Source organism: Gavia stellata, unplaced genomic scaffold (genome assembly GCF_030936135.1).
Source record: "Gavia stellata isolate bGavSte3 unplaced genomic scaffold, bGavSte3.hap2 HAP2_SCAFFOLD_50, whole genome shotgun sequence".
Classification (NCBI taxonomy): domain Eukaryota; kingdom Metazoa; phylum Chordata; class Aves; order Gaviiformes; family Gaviidae; genus Gavia; species Gavia stellata.
In genome coordinates this window covers 545,921-568,426 of record NW_026776473.1, presented here as the reverse complement: position 1 = coordinate 568,426, position 22,506 = coordinate 545,921, and the positions used below count along the sequence as shown (strand labels likewise).

The 22,506-nt window shown below is 40.4% G+C and overlaps 1 pseudogene; it reads right to left on the bottom strand.

The window, feature by feature from the left end:
• The window catches only part of LOC132320990 (ATPase family AAA domain-containing protein 2-like), a 122,800-nt pseudogene that overhangs the window by 91,607 nt on the left and 8,687 nt on the right, over positions 1-22,506 (bottom strand).

Here is a 22,506-nt window from a genome sequence, read left to right as displayed (position 1 = left end):
ATAAAATTTTGAGCGGTAAGCCCTTTATAACTGACTTTATCTATTGCTTCTGCTGTTTGTGTTCAGAAGCACTAAGGTGATGCTTTACTTGAGTGCAGAAGAGACTGGGGGGGGTTGAGAATGCTGCAACTTGTGAACTGAGGGTTTTTTTCGGGGGAGGAAGGGCGGGGGGGGGGGGGGAGGGCGGGGGCCGGGAGGAGGGGGGAGGGGGGGCGGGGTCGCCGGGCGCACGCAGGACGGGCGCACGCGCGGCGGCGGCGGCGGCACAGCCGGGCCCGGGCTGCGGCAGAGAGATGTTCACCCCCTCCCCGCTCCCCACTGCGCGCCACGTGCTGGCGCGGGTTTGTCCTTCCCGAATGAAGCCTCACACAGCCTTTCGCGCTACTGTGGGACGCACAACAGGAGCAGAGCCACCAACATGTGCGAAGTCTTTGTGAGGGACCGCGCGACATCTGCGTGTCCCCATCGATGAGCTCAGCGGGTGCGCGGGGCCCTCCTCCGGTGGAGGGTGAGGAGGGGGCACTTCCGCGTGTTATTTCTCCGGTTTGGCTTAGAACCGCCCACTGCCGCTTTTTCCGCGTCCTGCAAGGGCTTCCGCGGCATTTTTTTTTTTTTTTTCCTCTCTCTCTTTTTTCTCTATTTTTTCCTCTCTTTTTTTCTCTCTATCTTTTTTCTCTCTCTTTTTTTCTCTCTCTCTCATTTTTGTCTCTCTTTTTTTCTCTCTCTCTTTTTTTCTCTATTTTTTTCCTCTCTTTTTTTTCTATCTTTTTTATCTCTCTTTTTTTCTCTCTCATTTTTTCTCTTTTTTCTCTCTCTCTTTTTTTCTCTATTTTTTCCTCTCTTTTTTTCTCTCTATCTTTTTTCTCTCTCTCTCATTTTTTTCTCTCTTTTTTCTCGCTCTTTTTTTTTTTTTTTTTTTTTTTGTCCAAGTTCACCGGCGAGCCGCCGCGCTCAGTATTCGCGAAGAGGAGAAGTGCTCTTGTGCGTGCACAAGAGCACTGTACCAATCTCACTCGCCGCCTTGGCGCTTGAACAGAGGCTGTAAGCCAATCATACAACTGTTGCGGACGTGTGTTCTTGGCATCTGTCTATATATACTCTGTAAGCTTGAATAAAGGGGAGAACGACTATACTCATATTGAGATTCCATTGTTACTGCAGGACCGTCTCCCACTCCAACAGATACATAGCTTGTGAAATAATTCAGCCTGTAATGGACTATGACTGTTGTGTTTCCATGTCTGGTGTAGACTGCTGTTCTTGCTTTTGGTGAACTAAATTTTAGGAGACTGGGTTCTCTTCCTGATTTTTAATTTAAAAGGGCTTTTTGAATTTTAAAACAGCCCACTGACAACCTGCTAGCACTGTTGGTTGTTGATGTCTTAAGAGTTTTTATGATGTATTTGGGGGTTTTGTTTTGTCTTTTGCATGTTTTCATTTATTAGGAACCTGAAAAGGACCTTTATTTCTGGCAGCCATGACTTTAAACCTGAAGTTCACAGCTTGGCATAAAGCTCATCATGGATAAAACACTAATACCTACTTTTCTGAAATTCTTTCAAAATCTAGTGTTAGAATTTTGCATTCATACAGTTACAGTGTGATAAGGGTTTTCGAGTCCCTCGTAGGAGAGAAGTTGCTATTCCAGGCTACAGTTGGGGAAAGGGTTAAAAATGGGCCCAGCTGCAGGGGGTAAAAGAGGTTCCTTCGCATGAACTGGAGAGGGTAGAACAAGGACCTGATCTTCAGGGGATACTGCAGTGAGCAAACTTAGCAAAATTGCTAGGTTGGAGTCCTGGAAGTTGGCCAGTGCAGAGCAGGGCTACTGTTTACCTGCCATGATGAGAAAGGGAATATTACATGGATGTTTCCCCGGTGTGGGGACAATGTGACCAGATAGGAATCCCCTTTGGTGAAAGGGCTTGTCAACACAATTTCCATCACATTTTTAAGCTGTGACCTAATTTGTAGAGGTGAAACTAACTTTTTAAAGCTGGGTTCCTCAGGAAGCAGATTTCAGGGGGGGTTGTTGTTCATGTCCGCCTGTGTATATAGAGAAGCCACACAGGTTTTTTATAGAGTCAGGCTGCTATGAAGTTATTGCCCACTGGAGAAATGGTACTGTAGAGCCCTTATATATATGTTTCAGCTTAGATATGTTTCAGCTATGAGGAGAGCTACCGTCATGAAATGCATCTTTTAGAAAACTTGTTTCATTAACATGGGTGCCATTGGAAGTAGCCGCTCATACCAGAGAGCCTCTTTGGAACTCACCAGCAGCGAATAAGCTAGGTGAACCTCCAAAATGGAGCTGCTTGGTTTTGTTTGGGTTTTTTTTGTTGTTGTTGTTGTTGATTTCTTGGCTCGGTAACAGTCCTAGAACTTTATGAACATACAGAAGAGCATGCCATCATCTATGTGGCAGCAATGAGAAATAGTTTCACATGGGATGTTGACCATACACCTCTGTCACATCCTACCTTTTCTGTTTGCAGCAGCTGAAAGCACACTGCATGGTTTTTGTCCGTCTTAACTGCACGTTGTATAGAGTGAAGTTGAGGGGAATACTCAAATTTTGTGCTAGCTGATCTGAGGGAGGCAGAGTTTGATGACGGGCACTTGTGAGGCAGTAATATTTTCATTTGGTGTGGCTGCTCTTTTAAGCTACACAGCCTCACACAACACAGATACTGAACAGCGCAGCAGGGGAAGAAGGTGCTGCCACTAGCTTGTTACTGCTGTTTTCCCAGAGATTATCACATTTACGTCTTTGGTAACAGAAACGACTGTGTGAGAGATTAGTAATCTGCTCCAGGCAGAGTCACTCTGCTAGTTTATCCACTCTTCAGTTTAAAAGTAGGAGCTAAGTGATCTAACTTTGCTTCCCGGTCTGCTTTAGACACTTGAGCAGTGTGTTCAGAGTTGTAGGCACAGTACACGTTCAGCTAATGGGCAAAGGCGAGCACCTAAGGATGCTTCTGTTTCCAGCTGGGACAGCTGTATCTAGAAGACCTGTAGCCCGCCTTCCAAAGATCCATTTTACGGTGCCCTGCATTGCAGCAACAGTTTCTCTAATGAAATGCAACAGTGGCTTTGCTGCGGCAGCAACTCTACGACAGAGTGGATTGTGTCATTCCCGGCTGTTCTGGAAGCAGTTGATTCGCAATTATGATAGTTGATGTGATAGATTGATTAGTAATAAAATATTGTCTGAAAGGTAAGCCTTCCTTTTTTCTGAAGTACGAAAAATTAACTCATTTTCTCCAGTTAAATCTTGCGAGATATTTAATCTGTTCTCTGAAGTGTCACTCATATTTTATTTAAAATTATAAGAAAGTAAGATGGCACTTTGTTGCATTGTTATTGTTTAGCTTCTGAAAACCTAAAGAGCCTATTCAAAGGATCTTGCGCTATTCTAAACTTGTAGTTCCCATTTTTTTCTTCAGCAACTGTTGCATTTTGTCACTGTGATAACCAAGAACTTCAAAATATTTCACTTGGTAAAACTATATGCTGTTCTTAGTCAGTGCATTTACCAACATCGGGAAGATTACGTCAAAACCGAATTAGTGAAGGTAAATTTTTTTGTCTTATAGCACTTTCTACCACTGTTATGCATGTGTGTGTTATGCATATGTATGCGTGCACGCTGGACATCATGCTTATTTAGCATTACTCTTTACTGCTTAGTCGCCTGTGTCACAAGACTTTTTCATTTCAGTCTGGAAGACATTTATCCATATTGCAAAACCATTGTTGTATTTGGCATAATTGTTGGCAGTTTCAGCAGGAAAAGGCTTGAACTTGAAGACAACGGGTCCATCCACACAGCTCTCTCAAAGCAGTAAACTTCAGTCTGCAAACAGTCCTTCTCCAGAACCTTTTTAGGTGTGGGGGGCTATGAAAGGAGGGTGCTTTTCACAGTCTGTTGCTTCCTCTTTCTCCCCTTACAGGCAGTCAGACATGGTAATACTTGGTATAGTAGTCATTCTATTCTTGAAAAGAAATTAAGTATGAAATATAACAAGACATTGAGGTTTTTCTCTAGTCTCACCAGAATCCCTTTTTAACTAGCATGGCTCGAGCATCTTGAGCCTTATGAGGAGCAGCTGAGAGAGCTGGGGTTTTTTAGCCTGGAGGAGGCTCAGGGGAGACCTTATTGCTCTCTACAACCTCTTTTCAGGTAGTTGCAGGGAGGTGGGTGCTGGTCTCTTCTCCCAAGTGACAAGTGACAGGACAAGAGGAAATGACCTCGAGTTGCACCAGGGGAGGTTTAGATTGGATATTAGGAAAAACTTCTTCACTGAAAAGGTTGTCAGACACTGGAACAGGCTGCCCAGGGAGGTGGCTGAGGCACCATCCCTGCAAGTATTTAAAGGACATGTGGACAAGGCGCTTAGGGACATGGTTTAGTGGTGGACTTAGCAGTGTTAGGTCAATGGTTGGACTTGATGGTCTTAAAGGTCTTTTCCAACCTAAACGATTCTATGATCTTTAATTTGACATAGGGGAGATTTCTGCCGATGCCAGTTTCATGCTAATGAGTGAGATTCTGTGATCTCTTCCTGTAAGAGAAGATTTCTGAGTTGTCATCTTCCAGAAGCACCTGTGGTCCCAGTCAGGCATTCCCAGTATTGAGTCGATTTAGATAGGTTGGATATTCAGTCTTCAGATTCAATATCCTTGAATCCATTTGTCTTTGAGACGCTTGTGCCTGAGAATAGATAAAATTTTTTATGCCTCTCAGTCTGCCTTGAAAAAGGGGAAGCCTCTTCTTTTCAGCCCTGGTCATCTCGATCTCTTCTTGCAGGTCTGATGAAGAGTTAGAACAGATGCTCTGTTCCCATTGTGCAACAGTGAGGATTATTTGGCTTCGGGGAGGCCATTCCTGAAAAATGCGCCCTTCTCTCATCTAGGATAACGATGTGTTTTAGCATGAGAAGGGATTTATTTGTTATCTCAGGGCTTGTGAGCTTTTGTGACTTAACTTTTAATGCTTAAATTAAAAGGGACTTGATTTCTTTGTTTTCTACTTCTACCTTTAGCTTTAACAAAAAAAAAAATCTCCTATTCAGAGTGACTGTGTAGGTCAGTCAGGAGCAAGCTCTACTGTATAAAGAGAGAGACTTCGACAAGTCATTATTCAGAGTGCAGAAAACAACATTTCCAGCTTTTAGTTGTGGCTTTTCAGGAACTGTCTCCTCTTTCTAATTGTTGAAACCACTGTTGATACAGATCCGTAGTCTCTTGATACAGAGCCATACAGTCTCTCTAGCCTACTCTCTGTTTTGGATGCATAAGGATGCGTTTGAAGCTAGTGGGTATAGAAAGACGTTGTGGTGGTGGTAGCACATGTATTTGCTAAATATTACTGACAATTGTATGTATGTACAGATTCTTCATTCTTTTTATGAAGAAATAAACAGGGTTCTTAAACTTATATTTATGCTGACTGCTAGTTTGTCTTTTTTTCTTATTAGGAAATGAAGAAAGAAATTACAGCCTTCAGTTATGCTCAGTGATACTTGATTTCAGCGTACTCGACTTCTACTCTAATGTTTTCTTTTCATTGCATGCTGTTACCTGTGCATAATTCAATAAAGATTACTTCTACATATATATTTATACATACATGAAACAAATATACCTTAAAATTTAAGAAAGCTGAAATAAAGTCCTTCAACTGGTTTTATTTCATATTTGTCTCCTATATACATATTTTTATGTGACATACTGCTGTGATTGCCTTTGGAATGCTGCAGATACGAACATCTCCCAGATAATATCAGGACCTCTCTTTAAAAGAAAACAATTGAAAACTTGATACACTTTTACCATCGTTTTCCAGCTTGTGGGAATACATTTTTCTGAAGTAGCTTGTGGTGCTGTATAGTCAATTGCATATTACATAAAGGTCTTAAACCAAATCTCATTTTGGTATATGAAAAGTAAATCCTTTAGAAACCTCTTAATGCAGTTCAGAGGTAATTTTTTTTAATTACCTGATGGCACCTCAAGTGGCTTTCATAGAATTAACAACCTAAAGAAAGTATGTGGGAGAAACGCTCTTTCCACAAACATAAGAACTTTTGCTATGGCATATGTTTGCCTGTCAAAAAAACCTAACTTGAAACAAAGCAAGATGTACTACTGTAACTTTCTAAGGTAAAGTTGAGTCTTGCTTCTAATAATGACAATCTTCTTGATACCAGAGAATTGCATTTTAATATAAATTGTTAGTTACAGGTCAGGTGGCTTGTAGTTGAATTAAACTGTAAATAGTGTTCTAGTTACCTGGGGAGAATTACATCTGTTTATTACATAAAAGTGAATATATTGTTAGTGATAAGTATGTTTAAGTAAAAGCAAAGCAGTACCCCGTTTTGAAGATGTATGCCTCTTCAAACCAGCAGAGAAAATGTCTCTGTTAATTTGACAGCTATTTTTTAAAAAATTGAGGATAGGCAAAGTGTAAGTTTATGAGAATAAAAGTTTATATCAGCTGTGATAAAGTATGTGGCATGATACATTGCTGTTATGTCACCTCACACACACAACGTCTGGTGACACTGAATGCCTAACTGTGCAATCCCTCCATGCTTAGTTTCTTACGCATGTTTTAGTTTCCTTTGTTTGTTTCTTTCTAGTGTGTTTGTGCCAACATCTGTGTACTATGCAGAATTTTTCTTTTATCTGTATTGTTTGGATGGGTGTTAATAAAAAATGAATCACCTTTTTGGGGGGTTTTGTCTGCTCTATTTTAAGCACAGAATAATTTTGATCATTAACAATCTTACACTTGAAAAACAGCATGAGCCTTAAGACTTTAAAATAAGAACTGTACATGAGCTAGGTGTAGCTAGCTACACCCCACTCTAGGTGTATTGGTTATGTGGCCAAGGCAAGCACAGGAGGATGAAAAATTATATTGAAAATTTACATTTTAATGTAATGTATTACATTGGAAAGGTAATAAAGGAATTAACGTAATTTTTCCTCAACTTGATCTCCACCTTGACTGCTGACAGCCATTTTCGATGGGACTGTGGGGGTGGTTTGCTGACCACGTTCCCCAAGATGACTGTTTGAAAAACTGAACAGGAGTGACAGTGTGGAAACGAGGAACCAGAAACATTCCTGCGATCAAATCTTTTGCTTTTCAGAGCTTTGACCAAACTCTTTTCTGGCAGTAGTCTGGACAGGATACTGTACCTATACAGTTTTTAAAAAAATTGTAGCTCTGTGTATCTTGAGCTTCCATGACCAACTGTTAACGGTTCCCACAAGGCACACCTTTATTTTTCTTCCTCAGGGAAACAGTCGTATTCTAGTGTCTGAACCAAAATGGCAAGCAGCGATCAAAGAAATAGTATGTAGAAACGCAACATTTTTGACAAGTAGGCAGCAGGAGTCAAAACTAAATATTGCCTCAATAGCTAGGTTATGTACTAAAGGAAAAGGTCCCCATTCTCCAAGTTCTGTAACTAAACAAAGAAAAAGGGGGGGGTGTGGTGTGGTGTGGGGTTTTTCCCTCAGAGCCGTCACTTTGTGCTCACTCGCCCCTGGTTTGGGGCTCTGGACCCTGCGGCCATGTCCTCCCTCAGCGACAGCTCAGGGCGCCTGAGAGAAACTCGGGGCTGGCGTCAGAGAAAAACCCTTCACGGGGCTAGAGACGACGCTGTCTTTAAAAGCCGTCTGGGTGCGTGGCGGGACGGTCTAGCGCGGAGCCGAAGTTTGGCGGCGAAGGAGCGGGCTGTGAGGGCGTCCCTGCCACCCGAGAACTCCCAACCTGCGCAACCGCTGCGCGCCGGCACCTCGCCTGGCCGAAGGGCGAGGAGACGCCGGCGGCCACCGGCCTGTTTATCGGGAATACAGTATCAGTGAAGTGTCCTGTGCCTGGAATACAGTCTCTCTCTGCAATGACAGAGACAGACCCATTACCATTTTTTCACTGAGAAATGCTTGACTTTTACTTTCTTCCTGGCAAAAGCCAGTGCTCCATAAAAATTAGAAATTCAGGCACACAGAAAAGCACTAGAGAAAAAGGGAGGGCAAAAACAGGAAAAAAAATAGAGTCACGTTGCCATTACAGGACTGCACAGTAAAACTCCAAAGTAATTTAGGTTAGGAAACACATCCTGCATTGCAAACATTAGGACAGAAGTCTTCTTTTCCACATGTGACTCTGGGTCCACATTGCTTGAAGTACAGCTTTTTAACTTACGCTGCTCCTTAGTGGAACAATACTCATACAATAAAAGAAAGTCAATGACTGTTTTCGATTAGGTACCATTTGGAAAAACAAACTTCAGAATCAAAAGAACAGCAGCTGCAGAAAAACATGAGTTTAGCTACTATAACTAGAGGGGCAGCACCATTATGCAAGAAACACTGTGTGCTGATTTTAGAGAGATGCAACAGAAACAGCAGAATGGAATTAAAGAAGGCTAAAACCTAATAAATAGTGTAATCCTCCTCAGGAAGAAAAAGGAGCTAAAGGACCTGTTTGACCTTTCACTTACCATTTGAATCTCCGTCTTCAGAACTTTCTGCTATTTGGCAATCTGGCATTTCACTGTCCTCTCTTAGGTCTGAATGTTCAGAAAGCATGACACTCTTCTTTTCAGAAGCAGATTTAGCCACAAGAAGAACCCTCTCTCTTTCGTTTTCTGACCCAGATTTATTTTCATTCCCATTCTTCTGTCGTTCTTGAAGTACGCTTCCATTTTCTTCCATAGAAGAATCCTGTGTGGACTCAACTTCCGTGCAATCCATGTTAGAAACATGTTCTTCTGGAGACTCTTCCGCACTCTCTACTTCATTTTGGTCTTCTGGAACTTTATTCTCTTTATTGAACTAAAATTTCCTCCTCTTTGCTGCGATACTTGAAGACGCTTTGTTCTTTCTGCGTTTCCTTTTTGACATCTCTACAAAGAGATATCAGAAAAAGTAAGCCAAAACATTACCAGAACAGTTCTTCCTTCAAAATCCAGCATCCTCATCTTACTTGACTTACAAGGAAAATTATCAAAGGAGCTCAGGTAACATTGTCTGTCTCCCTACATAAGTCTACAGAAAGAGTTGCAAGTTAATGAGGTCAATTTGCTATTAGATTTTAAAAAGCCAGCTACAGAATTTCACTCACAAAACCATCAGATTCAAGATTTTATGAGCAGAAAATTCTTACTTTAGATAGGAAGTATTACCAGAAAGCAAAGTTATTAGGTGAAGTTGCTTACTGTCTTACTACGTGAACTAATATAGACGAACAGAAAAGCATTTGGAGACGAGCCCTTCTTCAAATCGGTTATAAAGCTGTAAACTTCAGAAGCTAAACACATGTTGGGCAGAGTTAAAGAGACAATTTTAAGGGAATATTTGCTGGAGAAAAATTTGCCTGTGAAGACTTACACCTCACGCGCTTTCTGTTAACCTTGTTTAAAACAAACTTAGCATTTTTGCCTTCCAGAAAAACCCACCGTTCTTTGTATCGATGGAGTACTGCACAAAGCGTATGGGTGAAGTCAATGGCAAAATTCCTAGTCCTGTTATGGAGACCAGGAAAGTTCACACCATGTCATGCGTTTTAGCCAAAAGAGACCCAAGTCCCTTTGTTCTTTCATGTCCTTTTCACAGGAAAAGTGAGGAAATAATTGTCTTTCCTTTACATATCTATTATTATTGCTCCCCTATTTTTCTGCCCTTTCCCCCTTCAGTTGGAAATCACACTAAGAGGTGGCATAGATTTTAGCATTTGAGGGCAGGGAAGGGAAAAATACTGTTTCTCATAACTAAAAGCTAGTTGAGTATTCAGAAACTGCCATGTACAACATTTTTGACTTCAAGAGAGAGCAATTTAGGAGCCGTTAAACATCAGTTGGGTCATCAAGTCCAGTGTCTTACAATGTAAACCATCCAATGTACTTGAACTTCATAACTCTATCGAATGAATGACCTCTGGATTTATCTCACGTTTTGAAGCAAATTAAAAACACTGAACGCCTCCGGCACGAAGAACCAGGCATCACAGAAACCTGTTATGTCACAAAACCAGAGAAGGTATCAGTGACTTTAGCACCTTCTCCAAGAAAGTCTGAATAAAATGCAACTTGCCTTCAGAGCACGGTGTACTGGAATCTACAGGCGCTGCTGGCATCTTCATCTTTTCGTTACACTTTGGGTCTGTTTTCTCACAGCCAGGAACATAGTTCTGCTTTGGCATTACACGGTAGTAAGGTGGAGCATACTTTGAAGAGCTACAACCTTGCAATAAAGAACAGATAGCAAAGAATTGTGTCTTGCATTGTTGGTTACAAATACCGAGACAAGTCTTGAAATCATTAGCGTCAAAAAGCATACCTCTTTTCTTGCGAGATTCTTGAATTTCTTCACAGCGTTGTTCAAAATCTTCATCCATTTCCTCTCTCACGATGGCATATGCAGTATCTCTCAAAGCACAAGCTCTGTGCCTAATGAGACGATCTGAAATTTTACAGTCAGAACTGAGTCTTTTCTACCAGCCGATGAAATCCTTTCTTTTGATTACTTATCAAAAGATTTTGCTCTTTTCATAGATAGGTTCTGAAGGGTTATCTCAGTGAATATTTTCAGCATAACAACATAAAAGTTAATCATTAAAGCAAAAGCACTAGTTACTGATCAACACTTCTATCACAATTTCTTGTCCAAGTAGTTTAATGCTCCAACATTTACAACCTGGCAAGAAATGCTCTCTGTGGATGTTTAAAATGATCTAATCCCAAGTCTACTGTCCACAGATGATGTTTATCAATTTATACATTTTTAATTTTTCCAAATTAGGGATCAAAACACATTCTTACCTCCAGGGTCTTTATCTGGGTTGTACTGTAAAGCATTGCTGCAGATTAGATCGATGTCTTTTAGAAAATCTCCTGCAGTTAGGTACTGGTGCAAGTCAATCTTCGAGAGAACTGCCGAAAGGTCCATGGGCTGTTTAATGACTGCGTCATAATCAGGTACCTACAAATGAAATATGCGTGTTCAGAGATTTAACACAGTATCTACCAACATTAATTATTTTAATAACGTAAAATAAAGGACTTCTTCAAAACCCCAAATATTTATGACACATCCAAAGATATGGAAATTAACCAGTTAGTTGCTTGAAAATAGAAGGGCTATTTCAACTGGCTTTGAAGAGACAGACCAGAAGAGGGAAAAACAAGAAGCAGGGAGGTCAGAAGCACGTGTGGGGCAGAGAAGGGAGGAGACACCCAGAGTGGGATTCATTTCACTTTGCTTCAGAAAATCACAGCAAAGAAAGCTTTCTCAGTAGAGTCACCCGAGATTCTCTTTGTTGTTGGCGGGAAGAAAAAGGTGCAGGAATGCACCTTTGAAGTATCTGTCCTAGGCATCTACTTTTGCATGAGATAACTGGACCAAGAGGTGCCGATTTCTTTACTCAGACCATAAAAGGAGCCTAATGACTAGTAGAGATGAGGACATCTAGGTTTGTTTAGGTTATTTACATCTCAGAAACTAGAAGTAAAGGGAAAGACAAGTCAGTGGATGTTTAGGGGAACAGGACTTTGCTGAAATGCAAAGCTCTATTAAAACGACAGCTGACTTCAAAGTATATGCCCCTGGCTTAGACTTATTCAATACATTACATGAGAAAAAAAAAAAGAAAGCATATGGGAGGAAGAAGAAACCACACAGCCCTTATGGTTGATCTTATACGGAGGAGCCCCAGACGAAACAGAGAATAGAATCTTAGAATTTATTTTAAAAACTGCTGTTCTTACTCCTGTTCTCACAGAAACTACTGACAGTCAATTAAAGAGCTTTAGGCTTTATTAAAACAGTCCTATAGATACTGTTTATAATTATAAAGAAAGAGATCTCTCTGCTTTTCAGTGCTGTAACATGCCTACATGTCAAAGCCTTTTCATGAGTGAACTGTGTTGGCAGTCGGTCTAACTGGCAGTCGCTCTAGATGGTCGTTATAGGTCCCTTCCAACTGAAATATTCTAAAGTTCTGAAGGCATTGCAGAAGGAACCCGGGGCTTTCAGTGAAACTCAAATAACAGACATTTGAGGGCCTCAAGGAGTCAGCAAAAGTAAAAGCAAACTTCCTGCTTCTTGAAAAATCAGAATAGTACGGTCCTAAAAACAAAGACAAACCTTCCTATAAAGAGCACACAAACTCTGAGAAATATAAACACGCAGAAATTACGAATACACGCAGATAAAATGGTATTACAGATCAACACTAATTTACCTCCTCTGGGTCGACAGGCTTTGTAAATGCTCTGAAACGTCTGTCACCGGCAAGTCTACGAGTCACATCCCTTAAGAAAATCCTAAGTTCACGCAATATATCCTCCTCCTGCTCCTCCAGCTCTCTTATTTCTTCCTCTGTCAGCTGTGGAGGCTTAGGCGGTGGTGCTACAGGCAGTACTTCCAATGTCTGCCAAGCTTAAAAGAATCAGAAACTTTTAGTCAATTTACGGTACTCAAATACAAGCCTATGAAAAATTATTGATAGAAAATTACCACCAAAGCAAATGCTGTAGAACTGTTAACTTACAGTTAGCAAAGTTTTCTATGTAGAATATCCTCACCTGTCTTAGTTTTTGATGCAGGAGGTTTAGCAGTTTGATTTACAATTAAGTCCTCAAAAAATGTTCTTCTTTCTTCCTCATTAGGCAACTGGATTTTGAACACTTCATCATCATTAATAAACAATTCTTTTATCTAAAGCATGAGGAGAAAAGATATTTCAGATGTAAGGTCACACAAATTCATGTTCTGTTCCAAAAAGATGAGTGCCTTTCCAAATTAAACCGAATAATCACCTTGATAAGACAAACTGTGAAAAGGTATCTTCTTGGCCTTAAAAGGCTGGATTTTCATAGGTTAGCATGGCAAATTAAAGTATCTTCTCTAAGGAGCACTTCTAGAGTTAAAGCTCAATGAAGGGACCCTATGACACACTGATAAAGTGCTGACATTCAGCACCTCCTAGACTGCTTATTATGTATTTACCTGCCTTGCTGTCCTTTAGTTTGAATCTTTATGGCAGCTATAGAAGGAACAGGCAGGATTCAGGAGACAAGTGTGGGCTTTTTTGGTAAGGTGCTGTGGTTTTTTTTTAAATTAATTTAAATGAGGTGTCTAAAGCTGCACACTTCCAAGTTTTACTCCATTTTTCAATCTCTACTACCAGAAAGTATGGAAGGAATTTCAATACTTATTTTAGAAAGAATTTATTAACCGTAGAAGAATTTCTGTAGAAAGTTAAGCCCTTTCAAAGCATTTGATGATAAACACATCTAGGCAACCCCCTCTCTCCCCCCCAGTAAATGAGACAAAATAATCAGAGCAGCATATTCACATTTTGAACACCTTCCTTTAATGCACACTCTCAGATACGTAGAAAGCTAAGCACATACTCTTACTGAATTTTGTTAAGAAATACAACTAAAAATAGATTTCCAAGTTACTTAAACAGAAGTTGGAACTTAGCTTTCTGATTTGTAAAGCTTTCACCGATATGAAGAAAGAAATTGAAATTTTTAATAAAGAATTTAAATTTGAAATTACATTCCATCATTAAGAGTGTGACCATCGTACTTTCTCTGTAAAACTATCTTTCACTTTTCAGTAAAAGTATCTTTTTCCCATGTATATTTCAAGCACCATATATTCTTGACTAAGTACATACCTAACAATCTTGAAGTCACTGGAATTATTGTCTGAAGTAAATGTTTATGTCTGTCTAATGAGCATGAGTGTGTGAGAAGGGGGAAAAAGTTGGGTCAAAGTCAAGCTCTTTACTCAGAAAACACTTTAGGCAAATGCTTTCAAGCATTGTTTTGTCTAAGCAAATTTTAAGAGACCTGGTTAGGGTACCTGAGTAATAACAGTATGAATTTGCTTAAGAGTGCACAGTACTCCAATGTTTAAAGGATTTATAAATTAACAAAAAACTGACTAAAAAAAGTAAGAAAAGTATCAACAGAAATACCTCTTCTGGGAGATCTGCATGACACACATCAGATGTTGCAAGCAGCAAAACTGGAGCAAATGCTGGAATGTTCTGCAGTAGTGTTGTAAAAGTAGCTCTCAATGTAGCTCCAGCAGCCTCCCACCACAAATGGATATGTGGAATATAAATGATACTTGGTGCTGTTCTTTGTGCTTCTCGCATCAACTGGTAAAATGAAAGCTTGGATAAGAAAACTAAACCATGTAGAACAGGCTAATAAATAACTACGTGTCAGTCAAACTATCTTATGAAATAGGAGCACATGCAGCCAAAACATCAAAACAATCCAACAAAAGAACAACTCCTTAACAATAAGGTAAAATTTTCACTTTACTCAAATATGGACATTGCTACACAGACAGAAACTGACCTGAATCTCTGCCTGATTTCAAAACTACTTAGGTGTAAGGTAATGCCTAAAGAGCCTTACAACTCAGCTGCTGTGGTGGTGTGCCTGAAAAAACAAGACTAACCCTTGAGCAAGATGTATTAGCCTGGGTAAATCACTACACGACTCCGACTGCACCATTTTCAATTCAGAGTGCGCACATATCCAAGTCACTCTGAAGCACAGTTTGAACAAGCAAAGACCTATGTGAAAAGATGAGGGCTGACACTGTGAAAGAAGCCTGGTTACAATTCATAACTTCACGTACATTTTATAAGAGGTGACCAGTCTGAATAGCTGCCTGAATAGCTAAATCACTCACAGCCTCTCATTATCAATCAGACCAGATTACGTGCTTCGGAAGACCACAAGCCATTGCCTACAGATGGTACCTCGATCACAGAAGAGGACATGCATCTACCACATGAGGGAAGCGGCAACAGTCCTTTCACATGACAAATTTCTCCGTGCACCCTTTCAGATTATCAATATTCAGGGAGTTCCTGTCACAAGACGGGAAGTGCACGTGGTATATCCGGGCAGTGACTAGACATGCTAGTTATATGACCGCAGGTGCAACCATCACATAACACAAAAGGAATTGTTCCTCTTATGTGACAAATGAGTCTCCAGTCATGTAACATGTCCATCCTTACTTGTAGAGCTCTCAAATGCTGCTACTAAAGGTGAAAATATTTTAATACAGTGATGTCAAACAATGAAAGGGATTTCCTGCCTAAAAGTAAAAAGGAAAACAGCACTAAATCTGCTTATATTTAATTTCTAGTATAAGAAAAACAAACGTAAGTGTTCCATGAATTTTAACGCTTTTACTGCATATACTGCAGCAGTACAAGCTGTATATGTATATATAAGAAAAGAAACACTTCTTTTCCCCAAAAGCTTGATTGCCTTACAAATATAATGAAAATGAAGGTTACAAAAAGTGCATGACAGGCAGTCAGGCTGCTGCAGAGCCATCTACTGGGAGCACAGATTCTTAAGCAGCAATGAAAACAACTTTCTGGATCCTACCGAGATGGGGAGGACTTCTTGCTATAAAGAGGGGTTTATTAGCAGCACCTCCCAGCTTCCCAAGCTGCTAGCAACATCCTCACTTTCCATTCCTTTGGAATGAAAGATAGGGCCACATGTAACATCCTCATTTGGTATCATTTGATCTAGCAGAAAAGTGGCTTTTCAGACAGAAGTAAACCTAACAGCACATTCAAACCAGGCCACCTCCATTAACAATGAATTTTGCTTACTTTACTAGTTTATATACAGTTCATGAATCCTATGAGATTAAAGAGAAAAAAAGGTACCTGTGCACATGTTTCTTCCGATGATGTCATGCTAACAAACAGAACAGATAGGTCTAGTGTATAGACTGGAAACTTTTCCAGGGCATGTATTACTGCAGGTGCCAAATGAGAAGCTTGCCCGTATCCTGGCTCTCCAACTAGTAAGAACCGTGGCCTGCAAGATGTTGGCTGGTAATAAGCATTTCTAGAACATGAAGAAGAAAACAAGTTTAAAAATGAGGTGATGAATAGGCACACAGATGATAAGTTTTTTTCCTATACACCTTTCTTTCTTTTTTTTTTCCCTTTCGGTAAATACTCTCCATGTTCCAGCAAATAATAAGCTGGTCTGTGATCAGGAACACTGTCAAAGCCCATTTTCTTTTTAAAAAACTTGTACCATACCTCCCTTAAGAAATCCTGCCAATCCCCAGCATGTCTGCTGTTCCTTGGCTGGGTTAAGTAACGGCTCTTAAATCATACAGGGGGACTGTCCAGCTAAATACACGTGTGACAACTCATCAGTAACCCGATATGGGGGAGAATAACTACTCTATCTCTCAGCACATGCCAGTCTGGATCTCCTCACTGCCCGTAGACACTGATTTTCAGTAGGTCTTGAGTTTAAGTAGCTGTGAGATCTCTACATCTGTCTAGTTTAGCTGAAATTTGGCCATAGTTACTGGAGATAGTGGGAAGGAAGGAGTAGAACAACATTTCTAGAAAAAAATTAACGTGGGCACTGAAACATATTAGCTGTATCTGAAGAAGTACACAAATGGACTGGTTAAATTACAGCAGTACACTCAATATGTATTAAGATGTATATTTATTTTATTCAGTCATTCTAATGTTTCATCTTTGAATTGTCTATTAATTTCCTAGTAATACTGCTTTACTAGCATGAAACACATTTGTGAAGAGCATTCGTTTTTTTCCACCACAATACTATTGTACCTTTGCTGGCTGAAGTCAAAGATCTAGAGACCTAACCAAGCTCAGCAGGTCAGAAGATTTTCTGGACAGCGCAGCAATAGAAAGTGAGAAAAATAACTGACCCACCAGTGACGACAATAATCTGTTTTTTCAACTGTCAGCTTATATGACTTCCACATTAAAATGTTAAAAAGTTAACATAAACTTAGTCGGTTAAAGGTACAAAATGCAGACATTGTTTAAGTTTTTCTCACAGTGTTTTAACAAACCATTTCTCCGTTCTGTTTCTGCTACATAATTCGCTGCTGGTTTAACAATCTTGGAAATTAGAAGGGCAAAAGATGTCTACACGGATCTGTAGGGTTTTTTTAGCTAAAAGGACAGGCAGCACGTTTCTTTGGTCTTGAGTCTTTCAAGGAATGCCATGGATTAAATCAACACATTCTAATAGTCTGTGGACCACTTTGACTTAGGAAAAGAGGGCTGGGCCATTCAGTTTGATGGGTTATGGCAGTGTACTCCATTAGAACCTCAGTACCCAGCTGGATCTACACGCTTACTTCTTGCAAATATTGATCACCCCCCCACACTCCTCCCCTCTACTTCTTCATCTACCACCCCTCACACCAAAACTGTTTACAGACACGGCCATCTGAATAATGCAAACATAAAGGGACAAATATGTACCTGCTAAAATTGAGGAATTTTTCCTTTTGTCTACCAGGCATTTTAGGAGTTGGCTTATCTTCAAAGATTGATGGTGATTCCTCATCACTGTCAATCGCATAATTTCTTAAAATATGATTTAAACTGTCTGAAAGACAAGAGAGGTTTGTTAACTTTCCTGAATAGTCCATATCTCGCTCTCACATTAATACAGCTTCTAAATCAGTGCTGGAGACCCCTTATATTGTATTTCTTCATTTGAGGGCACATGCCGAATGTTATTTTCTGAAGAGTTTATCCTACCACAGATCTAAGGAGATTGCACAAGTCTCTACAAAGCTGTCCTACATCGCATGATTTGCATAAGGTATTCTCTCTCTGTTGGTGAAAACAACAGGAGGTTTCTTCCTTAGAATAAAGTTGATTAGGAACTTCTATAGTTCCTAGACACCTGAAGAACCCAACAAGGCCACTTCCTTCTGGAGCAGGTTCCCCCACTGGATGTGGGGAAATTAAGCGGACGTGGTGGCCATAGCCTTCCCTTTGTCTAGGACTAGTGAGTCAGAATATACAGACCAACACATCTTCTAAATAAGGCTCCTCAAAGATCCCCGAAGGAAGAGATCATGAAAGGCCAACAACGGAGACAGGATGCAATTACCAATCCCTTAGCCTCTCTGCTTTTATATTGTTGGTGGGTTTCTGCCTCTTTTACCAATGCAAACAATCTACCAGCTCTACTGAGAGTAATACTGGTAGGATATTCTCCAGGGATTAGGATAATAACTAATTATTCATGGATCTCCGTTAATCAGGAGTGCAGCGAGTTTATCAATTTATTTGCTGTCACCAACCGACAGACAACTTGGTCAGGGCTGATGCAGTCAGGAGTGTGAGCTCACATATGATATGCAAGCCAAGCCCCAGAGTATACGTTACTGAAACATTCTGATCTCATGTGCAGGCGTACAATGTGATCCACAAACATTCAAATTAAGAGACGATGGTTAAAAATCACGATAGCTGTAACACTATTTAGCTTAAACCACTTATACTTGTATTGTGGTTCCAGCATTCTTCACAGGAATTAGAAGCATTCATGTAAAAATGCCCTCTCCCCCCATTTAAACATTTATTTTGAAAGAGGTGCCTCACACATTAAACCTTAAATCCATCTCTACGAATGATAAACACGATATTAGCTACTGTGAGAAACAGGGTGCTCTAGGAGAGAATGCATAGTTCTCTCCTATGTATTGCGAGTCATTCACAGCTCCCATCCAGCACTTCAGTTTAGAATCCAGAATAAAAACTATGCACGATATTCCTGAAATAAAGGCGTGCATGTGCATATTATAAAATCCTACTGTCATTATGGCTGAGAGGTTTCTGTATGTTGATTGCACAAATCGGAAGTTTTTGCTTTGGCAGAAGTTTAAAGAAGCAGCTACTATTGTTATACCTTGCTGTTGGTCCTTCTTTAGAGCAAGCTCTGCGTGGGGAAATACTCTCTGCAAGGCTTGTAAAATTCTTGCTAGTGTGTTTTCAAGCAGTGGTTTTGAAATAGGTGATAGTGCTCGCCCAGGTGAAGCCACAGCCCTCCGTGAAGCTGGAACAGTCTTCTGCATAGCCATGACAAAATCCTTCGCTGTTATTTTAATAGAAGCAATATCTAACTGCAGTTTCTCACTGCTTTTGTATATTTGAGGATAGCGGCGGCGCAGAGCACAGAGGGCAGCTTCAGCACATAAGCATTTAATATCAGCACCACAGTATCCTAATAAACAAAACAAGAATCAAATGTTATGTCAGTCTCAAGCAACACAGAAGTCAAGGCCAAGGTTTCCAAAGTGCAACACTGAAAGACTTTGTATGCAGCTAAAAATTAACAGGCTAAGAGATAATCCAAAGCGTTACCGAACTGCAGAGAAGTTTTGTTACGTGGCTCACAGCCTGATACCCTGCGCTTATGAAGCGGCCTCCTAATCAGAACTTTAGTCCTGAGGAAGATGCCCCAAAGCTCTTTAATGTTCTGAGAGACAAGAAGAAAATGACAAGAAAAGAAGCATCTAACTTTGTTTGCTCCCAAGGCGTGTCAGCTGCCTCACTCTGCAGCAAGGCACAAGAGCTCGGGTGCTGCCTGGTACAAGCTCAGATTCCTTAGGACTCAGTCACGTGCAGTGACTGACTTTGTTTTCAAACTTACCAACACATTTTTCAGCTAGCTCTTCAAGAAACATGTCCAGTGGCTTAGGGGTCCAGTCTCGTGTGTGAATCTTGAAAATATCTTTTCTAGCCTGGAAACAAAATGGTTGCATTTTGGTTTGTCCTAAGTTTTCTCTTAAAAATAAAAAACAAAACACAAAACCACCTCACATTAACAAAAATACTTTTTCTCTCCATTCAGCAAAATCTCGTGATGACAGGCTCATTAGTTCATCAAATTTGGTTTTCTGCCAGTTCATTCAAGGAAGACAGTCCTAGCACTACCTTTCAAATTGCTACAGTTACTACAAAGAACAATAATTATGACTCAAACTCCTGTCATTGATCCAGAAAATGTCAAATGTTGCCTGTCTTCGTGTCTGATCTTAGCAAGACTTTCATTTAAGTATTTCCTGGTACACAGATTAATTATGGCAGATTTCTAGAATTCTTCCACAGTAGGGAACCGTGTATTATATCCGTTTCATGGCACCTCCTCTCCTGTTCCTGAAAGCAGATAGAAACTGGAGGCAAATGTGTGTGTTAACTACACTGCTCAGTGCACTTTTATTAGCCTTCACTCCAATAAGCATTTTATCCTTTTTCCAAAAAGTGCTACTAAAAGAAAAAGCAATATCAGCGGTAGCCAGAGAAAAACCACAAAAACAGGGTTCCAGTTTTGCACACTATCGTCCCCCCAATATTTTTTTGTTGCTATATACCTATTTTTTCATTGCTTAGCTATTGCCATTGAACTAGAAGCTTCCCAAGCCCTGCACCTGTGCAGTGTACTTCACATCTTTGTCCAAGTCGCTGTTAACGAGTACCAGTAAGAATGTCAGATCCCCAAATACTTATAGGTAACGCCCAGGATACCCAGCCTGGGAACAGTCCAACACAGGTACGTCCACTATCCATTCATAAACCAAGAACTGAGAGCAAGAGTGCTTCAGGGTGAAAGTGCCTAATTGGATTAAATAAGTAAGCAAACATGAACCACTTTGGGAATGAAAAATCTTAAGTTGCTCCAGCACCAGCCTTGGTAAAAGTTGTTGTTAGCAAAAAGGCATTCTTGCGTGCACACCATTTCTGTCATTTTCCAGATGAGATAGCAGTAATTTATAGCTAATTCAGACATTGATCCTTACTTAAACATTTCAGTGACTAGCAGCATCCCCTTTTCTTGGCTGGTCACAGTGAAACCAAAATTAATTCTAGAACTACCTACTTGTTGAAATCATCTTAGTCATATATATTCAGTACCAGATCTGCCCTCCACAGCACAACGCAGCTCTCTCCAGACATCCCTCTTTTGTCCAAGTTGTACAACACTGATTTCGACTTTAACTGCTCCGTGATACTGCACTGTTATGTGATTTTGTTACAAAGAGGGACTTTGCCACATTAGCATTAGGGTTGAGTTTAAGTTCTGACCTCTTTATTTGGCAGGCTGAAGAGGAACTCTCGATCAAACCGTCCGGGTCTTCGTAAAGCAGGATCTATAGAATCCAGCCTGTTGGTGGCTCCAATTACCACAATCTCTCCTCTGCTGTCTAACCCATCCATAAGTGCCAGAAGTGTTGATACAATAGAGCTAACAGAAAAATGTAATTTTCATTCACTGGTTTAGTAAATTTTGTTACGTTTTACATGACCTTCTCCAATGACCACTCAAAAAGGACAAGCTTTTATTGATGAGATGCTCCTTCCTGAAAGACTCGTTTTAAGACATAAAAAAACAGACAAGGTAACACAGGTCTTGTGCTGCTATCAAGCTTAGTGAATTGTTTTCAATTATTGTTTAAAAACCATCTGAAGTTTAGTAGCATTGAATTACTAGTTTTCAGGACAAATGAATGTGTCACATGAAGTTAAATAGGTTGTGGTCTTCTTTTCACAAAGATCTAGCAGCTTCTATGTAGGTACAAAAAATGTACTACCTATGGATTTCATCTTGTTCACAGGACCGCACAGGAGCAAGACCATCTATCTCATCAAAGAAAATAATTGAAGGTCGCATCTGGTAGGCCTAGAATGAAAACACAGGAATACTGACGTAAGTAAACCAGCACAATTTTAAAGAGAGAAACGTCATGGTTGGAAAGTCACTGGAGCTAGATTTTTCCAACTAGCATCAGGGATCTCTACTAATTGAGCTAACGGAGTAAGTGGCACGAGTAACAGAAGACAGCAGCTATGTCAACCCACTGAGACTGGGTGACAGGAAACAAATCATACCAGTAGTTTTTACAGCTATTTGGCAACCACCGAGAACAGAGCCAGGACTTAATTCAATTACAGGTTCTGGAAGCAAGCTTCTGTTATGAATTTAAATGACCATGCTTGCAGCCTGCATCTGTTTCCCTCTGATCTAAAGCCACCGTCTCTTGCCTCTTGAAACCTTTTTTGTGGCTGTTTGAGGGGGGGGGGGGGGGGTGTTGCTTTGCGAGGTTCTCTCATTTGTTTTATTAATCTTTCCCAATACATCTCAAGATTTCAAGCCCCTAAAAAACCCACTGAAAAAAGAAACACTGACAATCCCGTTTCAGTGGAAGGAACTGACAAAACCCAAAAAAGAGTGAGTTCTTAAAAATATTGACCACAGAAAACTACAGTTACAACTCGGACAGAACACATGGCACGTTTCCACCTTACCTGATCAAACAATAAACGAAGCTGTCGTTCAGATTCCCCCGCCCATTTACTCAGGCAGTCGGCACCTTTTCTCATAAAAAAGGCTATTCTCCTGTCACCTTGGCTACATTCATTAGCAAGTGCACGAGCAACCAGTGTCTTCCCAGTCCCTGGAGGGCCATAGAAGAGACAGCCTCTGCAATTAAAAATACCAAAGATTCACATAAGAAAAAAACATCATGGCAAAGTACCTATTACAACCCTCATCCCTACAACACACAACTCTTCTCTCTAGCTTACACTTCACGTGTAAGAGAGCGGTAACAGCTGAAGCGTGAGAA